Source organism: Rana temporaria, chromosome 4 (assembly GCF_905171775.1).
Source record: "Rana temporaria chromosome 4, aRanTem1.1, whole genome shotgun sequence".
NCBI lineage: Eukaryota > Metazoa > Chordata > Amphibia > Anura > Ranidae > Rana > Rana temporaria.
The window spans coordinates 258,915,920-258,930,953 of NC_053492.1; positions in this window are offsets into that span (position 1 = coordinate 258,915,920).

Genomic DNA, 15,034 nt, shown 5'->3' on the forward strand with positions numbered 1-15,034 from the left:
GGTTCGCACCAGAACCTGCGAACACACCAAACGTTCGTGCAAACTTTAGAACCCCGTTAAAGTCTATGGGACTCGAATGTTTGAAATCTAAAGTGCTAATTTTAAAGGCTAATATGCAAGTTATTGTCCTTAACTAGTTGCTGACCAGGCGGCAGGTCGGCTCTCCTGGGCGAGAGCCCGTAGCTATACGTCGGCTCTTTTAGTGGCCACTAGGGGCCCGTGTGGGTGCCCGGCGGGCACGATCGCCGCCGGGCACCCGCGATTGCGCGTTACAGAGCGGGGAACGGGAGCTGTGTGTGTAAACACACAGCTCCCGGTCCTGTCAGGGGGGAAACGCTGATCCTCTGTTCACACAATGTATGAACAAAAGATCAGTGTTTCCCCTAGTGAGGCCACCCCCCCCCCCCACAGTAAGAACACACCCAGGGAACATACTTAACCCCTTCCCCGCCCCCTAGTGTTAACCCCTTCACTGCCAGTGGCATTTTTATAGTAATCCAATGCATTTTTATAGCACCGATCGCTATAAAAATGCCAATGGTCCCAAAAATGTGTCAAAAGTGTCCGAAGTGTCCGCCATAATGTCGCAGTACCGAAAAAAAATCGCTGATCGCCGCTATTACTAGTAAAAAATATATATTAATAAAAATGACATAAAAATACCCCCTATTTTGTAAACGCTATAACTTTTGCGCAAACCAATCAATAAACGCTTATTGTGATTTTTTTTAATGAAAAATATGTAGAAGAATACGTATTGTCCTAAACTGAGGAAAAAAAATGTTTTTTTATATAGTTTTGGGGGATATTTATTACAGCAAAAATTAAAAAATATTATTTTTTTTCAAAATTGTCGCTCTATTTTTGTTTATAGTGCAAAAAATAAAAACCGCAGAGGTGATCAAATACCACCAAAAGAAAGCTCTATTTGTGGGAAAAAAAGGACGCCAATTTTGTTTGGGAGCCACGTCGCACGACCGCGCAATTGTCAGTTAAAGCGACGCAGTCCCGAATTGCAAAAAGTGCTCTGGTCTTTGGGCAGCAATATGGTCCGGGGGTTAAGTGGTTAAAAGTGTTTGGGGACCTGGGTCCTGCACCAGGGGACATGTATCAATGCAAAAAAAAGTTTTAAAAACTAACGTTTTTTTGGGAGCAGTGAATTTAATAATGCTAAAAGTGAAACAATAAAAGTGAAATATTCCTTAAAATTTTCGTACCTAGGGGGGCATAAAGTAAGCATGTGAAATAGCGCATGTTTCCCGTACTTAGAACTGTCTCTGCACAAAGTGTCATTTCTGAAAGAAAAAAGTCATTTAAACCGGACTCGCGGCTATAATGAATTGTTGGCTCCGGGCAATTCAGAGAGAAAAATGGTCCCCCCAATTCAATTACCAGGCCCTTCAGGTCTGGTATGGATATTAAGGGGAACCCCGCCATCAATTTAAAAAAAAATTACGTGGGGTTCCCCCCAAATATCCATTCCAGACCCTTCAGGTCTGGTGTGGATTTTAAGGGGAACTCAACCCCAAATAAAAAAAAAATGGCAAGGAGTTCCCCCAAAAATCCACACCAGACCCCTTTTCCGAGCATGTAACCTGGCCGGCCGCAGAAAAGAGGGGGGGACAGAGAGCGCCACCTCCTCTCCTGAACCGTACCAGGCCACATGCCCTCAACATGTGATGTTGATGGGGACAAGGGCCTCATCCCCACAACCCTGGCAGGTGGTTGTGGAGGTCTGCGGGCGGGGGGCTTATCAGAATCTGGAAGACCCCTTTAACAAAGGGGACCCCCAGATCCTGGCCCCTGCCCCCCCTATGTGAATTGGTAATGGGGTACATTGTACCCCTACCATTTCACAAAGGAAGTGTAAATAGTTGTGAAAAAACACACACACACCGTGAAAAAAAGTCCTTTATTAAAAAAAAAAAATCCAACAGTGGTAATCCACTCGGTCCCGGCTCCCCGCTCCAACGTTGTTGGTTTCCAGCGACAGGGGATCTCCTCTCCGGATTTGCTCTATATAAGTTTCTCACTCACTCGCCGGCTGCCTGTCTCCACCGCCGGAGACAGCCCGGCGAATGATGCTGCTGAAGCTGTGACATTTCTTATATTGGTGAGACGGGGCCACCTGTCACGTGACCCCGCCCCCTCTGATGCAAGGGGGAAGCCTGGGCTTCCCCAGTGACGTAGCAGAGGGTGCGTCAGAGGGGGACGGGGTCACGTGACTGGTGGCCCCGCCTCACCAATATAAGAAATGTCACAGCTTCAGCAGCTTCATTCGCCGGGCTGTCTCCGGTGGAGACAGGCGGCCGGCGATGCTGGTTTTTGGATCCCGGACAATCTTGTCATCGCTGGACCGGAGAGGAGATCACCCGTCGCTGGATACCGACAACGTTGGAGCGGGGAGTCAGGACCGAGTTAATTACTACCGCTGTTTTTTGTTTTTTTTTAATAAAGGACTTTTCCCCACGGTGTGTGTGTTTTTTTACAACAATTTACACTTCCTTTGTTAAATGGTAGGGGTACAATGTACCCCATTACCAATTCACATGGGGGGCCAGGATCTGGGGGTCCCCTTTGTTAAAGGGGTCTTCCAGATTCTGATAAGCCCCTCGCCCGCAGACCCCCACAACCACCGGCCAGGGTTGTGGGGATGAGGCCCTTGTCTCCATCAACATGGGGACATCCTCCCCATGTTGAGGGCATGTGGCCTGGTACGATTCAGGAGAGGTGGGGGCCCCTCTCTGTCCCCCCTCTTTTCTGCGGCCGGCCAGGTTACTCGGATAAGGGGTCTGGTGTGGATTTTTGGGGGAACTCCACGCCATTGGGGTGGAGTTCCCCTTAAAATCCACACCAGACCTGAAGGGTCTGGAATGGATGTTTGGGGGGAACCCCACTTCATACCAGACCCGAAGGTCCTGGTAATTGAATTTGGGGGGACCCCACGCAGACAATTCATTATAGCCACGAGTCCGGTTTTAAATTACTTTGTGCAGAGACAGTTCTAAGTAGGGGAAACATGCGCTATTTCACATGCTTACTTTAAACCCCCCCCCCAGGTACGAAAATTTAAAGGAATATTTCACTTTTATTGTTTCACTTTAAGCATTTAAATTCACTGCTTCTGAAAAAACTTCAGTTTTTAAAACTTTTTTTGCATTGATACATGTTCCCTGGTGCAGGACCAAGGTCCCCAAACACTTTTTAGGACAATAACTTGCATATTAGCCTTTAAAATGAGCACTTTAGATTTCTCCCATAGACTTTAACAGGGTGTTCGTTGTTCGCCGAACAGGCAATGTTCGAGTCGAACATGAGTTTGACTCAAACTCGAAACTCATCCCTATTTAGCTCTATCTAATATCGCCATTAATGACTCCTATTCTCCTATGGTGAAATAATTTTTGGAAAATTTAAAATTTAATCATAATAAATAAAAATTTAAGAGATAGGCATCAATATACATCACATAAATTAGTTGAAATCATTTAAAAACCTCCACTACCACCCAAAATCCGACTGAACTTCAGTCCTGTTTTCATCGGTTTGGACTGATTGTGTGTACAGGGCCTAAGTGTATATAAATATGCACAATATCTGGCAATATAAAATCATAAATACATAATTCCTCTGTACATAAAACATAACATAAAATATAACTCTGCACAAATGGATGAGAGTGCATAAAAAACAACAACTTCTTTTCGTCTCATAGTACGTCTTGTGGCCGTATAATGAGGGCTCAAAATAAAGCATGACCTAACTATGCAATGTAAATGTCCCAACATATATATACGGTCCAACGTGGCTGGTCCTTTTGTGTTCAATTGTAGAAAATATTAAAACTACAAAAGAACAGAGAAAAAACGGGAAACATGAGGACACATGACTAATTGATGTTTTTTCTTTTAAAGCAGAACCCTCAAGGCTTATATGTCCTATTTTTTATGTTTGATGGGGGCTACTACCTCCAGAGATGCGGTGCCTCGATGGGAGCCAAATTTTCTCCCTCCCTAGCCAACCTCTATATGGGGTGCTGGGACAGGTACAGCATCTTTGGACATAGTAGTCCCCGTCGTCTTGATACCATTTTTTACTGTCGCTAATCTTCTATTCATCACTTCGGATAATTCAGCTAGTTTAGATACCTGGCTTTCTTATCTAAATGACAATAATTTAAATCTAAAATTTACAGGTAACCTACAGACTACAACCATTGACTTTTTGGATGTCAAGTTCACTGGAGTAATGGCCATGTAGTCACAGGTTTACACAGGAAAAGCACAGCGGGTAATGTACTTCTCAGGGCTGACTCGGCACATCCGAGACACACCATCAGGGGCATACCCTTTGGCCAATTTCTACGGCTCAATCGCCTCTGAAGTGTACCCAATGAATTTGCTGAAGAAGCCATTAAAATGTCACAAAGGTTTCAGGATAGAGGTTATCCAAATAAAATCATCCATAGAGCCCTATCTAAAAAAGATACCATCCCTAGGGCTTCATTGTTACAGGATAACAACAACAGTTGCCCCGCGGGCAATCAATCAGACATATCCTTTGGCAATGTGCAGATTTTTTCCACACCATACAGCTTGGAATTCAATAAAATCAGACAAATTGTTACTAAGTACCTTCTCATCCTGTACAATGATGTGGCTTATCAAGAAATATTGTCCAGGGGTACCCCTACACTGGGAGGCACCCTTTTACCAAGCTTATTTCAATCTAAACCAATGGGTCCCAATTGGTTACACTTGAAGGGTACCTTTAAATGTGGAGTGAAGGGGTGTAATTACTGCCGCTATATCAAATTAGGACAACTTGTGCACTCATACGCCAGTTCATTAACTGCAATACCAGATACATAGTATACGTCATTAACTGTGATGTGTGTAAAATGCAGTATGTGGGCTGCACTATCTGAAGACTGATGCCGCGTACACACGATCGGTCAAACCGATGAGAACAGTCTGACCGTTTTCATCGGACCAAACCGATCGTGTGTGGGCTCCATCGGTTATTTATCCATAGGTTAAAAAAAAGCAATCTTGTTTTAAATTTAACCGATGGATACCTAACCGATAGAAGAAAAACGATCGTTTGTAGGCACGTCCATCAGTTAAAAATCCACGCATGCTCAGAATCAAGTCGACGCATGCTTGGAAGCATTGAACTTCGTTTTTTTCAGCACGTCGTTGTGTTTTACGTCACCGCGTTCTGACACGATCGGTTTTTTAACCAATGGTGTGTAGGCATGACTGACCATCAGTCAGCTTCATCGGTCAACCAATGAAAACGGTCCATCGGTCCGTTCTCATCGAATGGACCGATCGTGTGTACAGGGCATTAGAGACAAACTATATGATCACTTGTACGACATAGAAAAGAACCACAATACTAATGTGGCAAACCACTGGAATATTGTACATTCCAAAGATACATCCAGTTTGTCCATTCAAGGTGTTGAAAAAATCATGATTCCAATAAGAGGAGGGGATACATTTAGAAAGTTATGCAAGCGTGAGGTCTATTGGATATTCTTTTTACATACCCGGATACCGAAGGGGTTAAACTTTAATTGGAATGTTTCCCATGTTTCCCATTATTATGAATAACAGTTGTATTAGTGGACCTCACGCTTGTGTTATATACACTTTCGTTCCGTGAACATAGGTAGAAGCCCAATAAATACACATTAACCAGCCTTTGAACATTCTCGGATGTTTCCGTTAAGCTTATTGAATCAATATTCATTTTATTAGATTTTTTATGAATATGTTTCTTTTTTAATTGTTTTACACAGATAGTTCATCTATGTGAGTTTGGTTTCAACTTCTCCCTCACCTTTTTTTTTGGTGGAGGAGGTTTGCATCAAACACATGTAGATATGGGTAATTAGAGCATAGTGTTCTTTTAGTGTAAGTAACCACAGGCAACATTGTCTGCATGCAGTGTCTCTGTATCTCTGTAAAATGAGCAAGTCCCCGCTCACCAATTCTGTGATTAAGGCCCAAGCGAAGTGTCCTGGATCAGGCAAGTTCTTCAGGTAGCCCTACTGGCTACCTCCCAACTGTCAATTGTGTTTGACATGTGGTGAGGATGCGATATGTTGCCTCCACACCACCTGATTGAAACCCATGATTGATGTACAATGCATGCAATTGCGACACAGTAGGAGGGCAATTAGAGGTTTAAATCAGGTGTGAGGAGACAACACTGTGCCCGGTGATCTTTGGCTTCTCTCATGTTGTTCAGGTAGATCTCCACCTCTTTAAAGTTACCTACCCCTGGTGTACATCATATTTAGTTGCTGTGCAGTGTTAGGCATTTCCATGACACATTTTCTGAATGGGATTAGAGATCAGCTTTAACCATGGTTGCTGTTTGAAGCCAATCACTATTCTTGCTGACCTTCAGTTAATCATCCTCAGCCTAGAACAGATGACAGGAATACAGCAAAGACATTTTAAGTGGCAGTATTTTCCAGCATCTGAAGTGCGCTGGGGTGGCAGAAATGTCTATTTTTCATTACACTCTAGTGCATACTTTCCTTGTAGAGCAGGTCACAGTAGTACACCACTAACTGCAGCTCTGACTTATGATCCTTTACTTAACTCACGCAGGATGTTTCTGTGTTATTAGCCTGAGTTCAACAGTCATAAGCAATTACCGGAGCAACTTCCTTATCCCATGCCTCACACAGACACTCAGCCATTCATTAAAAAAGGACTTTATTTCCTGAAATATAAAATCTGCCAAATTCTAACAGCAAAAATTACTGGTGGAGCAAATTAAAATGGCATGTTAAAGGGAAGGGCTACTGAACACTAAGGGCCAGATCCACAAATATCCTGCGTAACTTAAATCTTCCGATTTAAGTTACACCGCCGCAAAATTTCTACCTAAGTGCCCGATCCACAAAGCACTTACCTTGAAATTTGCGGCGGTGTAACTTAAATGTGTCCGGCGCAAGGCGTGCCGAATCTAATGGGGCGAGTCCCATTTAAATTAGGCGCGCTCCCGCGCCGGACGTGCTGCGCATGCTCCGTCGGGTAACTTAGGCTCTAATCATGTGGCTGAAAAAAAAAATATGAGTCTGGCGCCCCACATGCATCCCTGCATGCAAACTAGGCGCCCCCTGCGCCTCTTATAGACCGACTACTCCTGATTAAAGTAGAGGTAGGGCTAAAGCTCTATTGTCCATACTTCAGTCCTGTGGGTGACAAGAGACCACTCAATTCTGCACTCCTGTAACCCAGATTTAGCCAACATTACTCTTTCCGGGGAGATCCTGACTTTAATTTTTAGGATCCATCTAGATCAGGGATATGCAATTAGCGGACCTCCAGCTGTTGCAGAACTACAAGTCTCATGAGGCATAGCAAGACTCTGACAGCCACAAGCATGAAACCCAGAGGCAGAGGCATGATGGGACTTGTAGTTTTGCAGAAGCTGGAGGTCCACTAATTGCATATCCCTGATCTAGATCCTTGACCGGCAGCTGGCTCAGCCACTCAGCGGGCCATTGGGAAACTGAGCCAGCCAATCTTACCCCCTCAAAAGCCTGGCACTCCAGTGAAATGAAGACCAAGAACGAGCAGTCTTTGTTCGCTGTGTTGCCAGTTTTAGAGAAAGTAGGGGAAAGGCACAGCCTCGGACCGATGCTACGTCCATCTAGGTGAGTATGTATATTAGTTTTTTTTTATTATCTTACTGTACTAGAATGGTTAAAGGCCAATTCAAACCAGCAGAAACACTCTAGGTGTTTTTAACACATGGTCACTGGTGTGTGTTTTGCATGCATGCAAGGATGCATTGTTCATTTGCAGGTTTTTTGTCTTCTTTTAACGTTTATTTGACCACTTCAGTACAAGATTGTAATGCTCCTTAATTACCAGGCCATTTTTAAGTTTTCAGTGTTGTAATACTTTAATTGACAATTAATCTGTAATGCAACACTGTACCAATTTATTATTTCGTTTTTTTTTAGAGAAAAAGTATTTTTGGTGGTATTTAATAACCAGATTAACTTGAACTTGAATTAACTTTAATAACAAGATTACATGAAAGATAAACAGGTATTTTGTTGCACTTTCTAAACAGATAACACAAAAAACACTTTCAGTTGTATATTAAATAGACCAAAATTAACCAAATTATTAGGGTTTACATACCCTTTTATTTACCATAAATGATGGTAATATCTACTCAGAGTTCCCTTTATTTTGCTCTGTCGTTGGTGGACACATGCATGGAAGTCATAGATGCTATGTGACATGCAGCATAAGCTGCATTGACCATATAATGGTAGATAAAATAATTTAGTTTTAAATACACAACAGTGTACACAATAAATCCTCCTTAAAAATGTATAAGGAAGCTATGATATACAAATGTCTTCCATTTTTATTCCGTTCTTTTAAATTGGTAAAAATATATCTAAATCCTGTATAATATTAATAATCTTGTACATCATATAGTGACCTCTAGTGTTGACTTGCGATAAGCATCATATAGCTTATCTATAGCATATACAAGGGGTTCACAGTTTTTAATCACATTTTTAGTAAATTTGGGTTTCTGGAAGTGCCCATTTTAGTAAAATTTGCATTGTTTAGACTTCTCATTAGGAAAATGTTCACTGCAATAGTTTCTATCCATAGGGCATAATTTGTACCCTATATATACAACACTAAGATGTGAATGTTGAGACCTTTTTTTTTTTCACAATTTAAGTTTTTATTGTAAAAAATTTTGAACATGAAAAGTACAAGAAATACGTAGAATAATACAGAAAGAATCTTTACATCCAAAAACAAAAAAAATCTTTGCATATTACAATGAAAAGAGGACAATATAAAGGTGACCATATTCCAACTCTCCCTAAAATACAAGTCATCTAGAGAAAATAAATAATTAAATGAAAAGTAATTTATTGGCAGAAGGTCTTAACAAGCAATACGTTCAATACAGCCTGGAATTTCAAAACAAGGATGCTAAGGAATTAAGAAAAGAATGTGTCTGATAGGCGTTTCTCAGTGTATAGAAGAGGTAACCGAAGTCAGACAAAGTAACAAATAATAAGAAAACAGAAGAGGAACTTCACTCTAAGCATTTTAAATAGAACAGAAAAATAAAAACACAAGATTTTTTTTTTTTTTTTTTACCCAAATTCTTTCTCTGAACCTTGCCAGCATGAAAGGATTTTTAGTGAAAATCATTGTCTTTGTACTTATAGTAATAAAGGCAGCAAGGTTGTACAGCAGGTGTAATACGTCATTGAATTTGTTGAATACTGTACTTTATTACTCAGTACCAAAGAACTAGACTGTACCATATTAGAGAAATAATAATAGTAAATACAATAGTTAAATGTAATAATCATGCATATGAAAAACTCGCTGAGGATTCGAAAATGCGCCAGGTAAGGTACGGCGGCGTAGTGTATCTCTGATACGCTGCGCCAATGTATTTCTTTCTTTCTTTCTGGATCTGGCCCTGTGTGTCTAAAACCCCTCAACACCAATCAGTTTAGTTTTACAAACCATCACTGCCCTGTATTGGCTCTGTGTCTCTGTACATCACAGAGCAGGAAACAGCATGCAAAAACAAAACTGAAACTGTAGGTACATTATATGATTGTTTTTTATCTATTTTTAATCATTTTTAAAAGGAATCAGTTAACTATTATGTCTCTATACCCTGTAAACAGTCATTTCAGCAAAAAAATATATTTTTTCCTTTACAACTCCTTTAAGGCATCAAACAGATCATCCACCCGGATCAGACTTAGGCATTCCTAGTCGCAGGATTAGGGACAACCTTGTTGTACCAGAACCGAGATGGAGAAAAAGCCCAGAAAGAGGAGAGTATGTCAAGCAGGGTTAAAAAAACAAAAGAAAACGAGAATAGTAGGGAATGGGATCCTTAACATCAGTGTAATTAGTTTGCCCGAACAAGAAATCAAAGTCCTAGATAAGGGTCTCAAATTTTCTCCAAAAAAGAACTTGAACAAATTTGATGCGCATGTCAACATACAAAAATTCCCACGGAGACTGAATATAAAAAAATACATGCTAACTGTCAGGTCACCTGTGGCTAGATGCACCCCGTTGGAGTCAGGAGTGCACCACAAGGTAATGAACCCTAAGGCAGACTGCTGCGGATGGAACACAGAGTGTATATGGAACGCAGGTCCACTGGAGCACAAACAGGGATCCCACAGGAAGCTTGAGCCCAAGATTCCCCAGGGCGCGGAGTCTAAGACTCAGCAGGTATTCACCAGAGCCTCTAGTGGTGAGGATGGCCTTAGCTGCAACTGAATCCAGCTCGCGGCCCCCAGAGTCCCCAAGCTCACGCTCCGTAGGGCATAGAGGAGAGAGGGGAAGCAGCCCCTCAGGATACAAGAGATAGTGAGGGGTAAGCCAAGGTCAGGGCGACAAGCAGACAAGGATAAACAAAGGACAGGTCAAAGGTCAGGGTCACAAGCAAACAGGAATAGTCGGGGACAAGCCAAGATCGGTACACAGAGATAAACATAGCACACAGCAAGCAGGAACACAATGCTTAACAAACAACGTTGATCAGCAAGGCAGACCTGCAGTGCACTGGTTAATATAGAGTTCCTGATATGGCCTGGGGTGGAGCCATACAGGGAGGAGAGATGATAAAATTAGCCAGGTGAGAGTGTCTGGCCTCTAAGGTGAACACATGGAGAGGAAGGTAAGCTGCCAGACATTACTGCATATCCATGACACTAACAAAACCAAGGGAACCATTAATTAATAATTATTAGGATTTCGGAGAGTGACAATATACATACTAAACTGAGAAATAAATCTCTATTCAATCCACCACAAACAAATGAAAGACATACGTAAGTTGTTACAAAAATGGTAACACAAGATTTGAAAAAACGACAGGCTAAAAAAGTATGGGATCCAAAGGAAATCAGAGAAGGAAAACAACAGCTTGAACAAAGGAAAAATATTGTGATTCGACCTGCGGACAAAGGAGGAGCTATTGTGATACTTTTAGTGAAAAAGTGTGCAGCGCTAGTGTTAATATGTTTAAAGGTATCAAACAAAAATAAATTAAGTGAATCAATGAGACTAAACTGAAGCAAACAGGTCTCAATCAGGTGCAAATTGATATCAATGAAGTTATATGACTACAAGGACATAGAAAAACCCTCTTGATCAAAAGGGGAAAATAAAATGCAAAATAACAGTGATCACACTTAATTAAATGAATAAATAAGTCCATAAAAATGATTGGCCCGGATTCACAGACACTGGCGCATAAGTGGAAGTGGGCGTGACCCCAGTGCCGATCCTGACCTCCCTGGGGCCCTAAGCAAAATGACATGGCACATTAAAAATGAGAAGTGGGGGGCGCTGACGACAGTGACATGTCACATTAAAGAAAGTTGAGAAGCGGGGGGGGGGGGGGGGTGTTCTGCTGTAGGAAATGACATCTTACATTAAATTGAGAAGCAGGGGTAGAACTTATGGAAAAAATGACGGCTAGGATTCAGGATAGTTTGGAGGACCACGATCTGGTCTGGGAGAGGTGGCACGTGGTGGAGGACCCGCCGTGAGTCGACAATAGGCCACCAAGGTACACTAACTACTCCCCCCGACATTCCTGCCTGCCCCCTCCCCCATCTCTCCTGCCCCCTCCCCTCTTCTCCTTTTCCCTCTCGCCACCCCCTCCTCCCTGTCTCCCTCTCTTCACCCCATCCCCTCTTTATATCCACCCTCTCTTTTTTTTTTTCTTTTCTTATTTTTGATCTCCAATTGTGTTACATGTTACTGATAGCAGAAATAGATACGAAGCCACTGTGTAAGCCCAGCTAGCTGGAATTTTGTACACCTTCTCATCTTATGCACTTGAACTGCTGCTATATTTTGTACTGACCTTTTGTGAAAATAAAAAAATTGTTATTTGAAAAATTGAGAAGCAGGGGGTGCTGACTTCTTACCTCTTCTCCCATGCAGCCAGCGAGTTGAGAAGCGGCGTGAGGGGGCGAAAATAACTTCACACCAGGCGGGGCCTCTAGAAATTTGGGGGGCCCTTCGCAGCTTTGCGGGGCCCTAAGCGGCTTGCATCGTGAGCCTATAGGGCGGATCGGCCCTGCGTGACCCCATGCAAATGATGGGCCGAGCGCCAGACAGATACGTAACGCCATGCGCATGCGCCGTCCCGTGTGCATGCTCACAATCACGTCGGAACAACTGCCTAAGATACGTCGGATCACTGCCTATGGCGTGAACGTAACCTACGCCTAGTCATATTCACGTCCTACGTAAACGTCGTAAAATACGTCGGCTTGTGTTCCCTGGTGCAGCCCTTTGCATGGATTCTGCTGAGTTACACCTCCTTTATGGGGCATAACTTTACGCCGGACATATGACTTTACGCGCACTGCGTCGGACGGACGTACGTTCGTGAATCGGCGTATCTCCCTCATTTGCATATGTGAATAGAATATCAATGGGAGCGCCAAATACATCCAGCGTAAATATGCGCCCACTCTACGCCGGCGTAGGCAAGTTACATCGGTCGGATGAAGCCTATTTTCAGGCGTATCTTAGTTTCTGAGTCCTGCGCATAGATACGAATATTTGCACTTACGCAGCGTATCTCGAGATACGTCGGCGCAAGTGCTTTGTGAATCCGGGCCTATGTCTCTAAATCACTGCTGAGTGCTCTCCAAAGTGCAATGGTGCAAACGAGGAAAGGGGACATCCATCATGGTATCACATGGGTGAAAACATCAAACATGAGGGTAGTGATCCCGCCACCACTCTTACCGTAAAAGGTGGACTCACACTGCGGTGAGTCAGATATCGCAAAACGGTAAGAGTATCAGGATCTCCTCTTCATCAAACGCTGGTCAAGGTGGATGACTCATGTAATTCCTGGTGCCAGTCCAATGGGACACGTACCCTGCATAGGAAAAATCCTACTTCCAGCGAGAGACCCCTCCACGGGGAAACGAAAATGGTAAGATGGATACCTCAGATGTGCAAAAAATAAGAGAAAAGAAGAAGCCTCCACATGGCGTAGATCAAAAATGACCAAAGAATTTAAGGATAAAAAATGGATAAAATACAGACATTTCAACAAATGAATGTGGCATGAGTGATCACAAAAAAAGGGGGTACAGGCGCAGTATAAAGCAACAGATGTATAGCACCCTATGCATTTCGTCCCATAGGACTTCTACAGGGGTACAAAAACTGAGCTTTCCAGATGAAGTCAGGTCGATGAAACCGGTCGAGCGATCCGACAGAACGCCACAACACTTCCGTTTTCTGCATGCTAAAGTAATGCTCTGTCATTTCAACAACATTTTTTAACCACTTGCCGACCGTCGCCTGTAGATATACGTCGGTAGATGGCACGGCTGCGCAAAACAACGTTGCTTTGAATTTGCCGCCGTGCGGGCGCCCTTGCCACAAGCTCCGTGACCATGCCCGCGGAACCCGCGGACTCGAAGTCCACCGGTGTCCCACGATCGTGTCACGGAACTGCAGAACAGGGAGATGCCTTTGTAAACAAGCCATTTCCCTGTGTGCCTTCTGACAGGACACTAATCTACTGTTCCCTGTCATCGGGAGAAGTGATCAATGTTGTTTCACTGGTAGCCCAGCCCCCACACAGTTAGAATCACTCCCTAGGACACACTTAACCCCTTTCTCGCCCCCTAATGGTTAACCCCTTCCCTGCCAGTGTAATTTACACAGTAATCAGTGCATTTTTATAGCATTGATCGCTGTATAAATGACAATGGTCCCAAAATAGAATCAAAAGTGTCCTAAGTGTCCACCATAATGTCGCAGTCGTGAATAAAAACGCAGATCACTGCCATTACTAAAGAATTATTAATAAAAATGCCAAAAACCTATCCCCTATTTTGTAGACTATATAGCTATAACTTTTGCGCAAACCAATCAATAAATTGCATTTTTTTTTACCAAAAATATGTAGAAGAATACGTATCGGCCTAAACTGAGAACATTTTTTTTTTTCTATATTTTTGGGGGAGTACCCATTTGTTTTTTACCAATAAAAGCTGAATTTTTAAACGGTACTACACTATCTTGGGACCCCTTTCTTCTTCTTTTTTAATGCATATGGGATAAACACTGAGAGCACCACCAGGACCACAGCAGGACGTGCCTTTGCCAGAGTGCTGCACAGTGGCATACACTATGAATGCTGCAAACCCCAAGAGGGGGCACAAATCTGGTGAGTGCGGTCCATATAGGAGAACAAATTGGAGTGTGAAGCATAGAACTAGACGTTCACAACAGCATGAAGCACTTTTTCAAATTTTTTTATTTATTTATTTATAATTATTGGCACTTAATTATTTTTTCTTTGTCATTTCTCACACCTTTGGAGTGGATGTCACTAGCCTTTGTAGCACAAGGATTTTATTAAGGTGCACTATTTTATTATATATTTTTTTGGATCACTTGGAACTGCGTTTTTATTGCGGCTGCTCAAGCAATCTAATTCATCTATTTTCACTTAATCACATTTCTATTTACACACACATTTTGGATATCACCAGCATTTTCCTTTACTTTCCGTACTAAGATTTCAAAATGAGGTTTTATTAAAATGCACCAATTTACCTGTATTTGATTATAAGTCACTGTGTTTTTCACTATTAAGTACAGGCGCCTGTAACACTATTTACCACATCAGCACTGCATTTTAAAAGCCAGCGCCATTCCTACTTCCATCCTCTCTCTCTGATGATATGAGGTACCTGTTATGTTTTGCCTTGTTAAGGTTTTGCAAATTAAATCTTCCTTACTTATAAAAAAAAGTATGTCCCTGGTGCAGCATAGCTACAATTCAGTTTTTTATGGTCAGAGATGTATATGAAGCCTCGTACACACGTTCCTTGTTAGGCTGTCGAGGAACTCGACAAGGCAAGTTTCTCCATTCCCGTCGAGGAAATAGAGAACTTGCTCTCTTTTTGGCTCGTCGAGTTTCTCGACAGTTTCCTCGA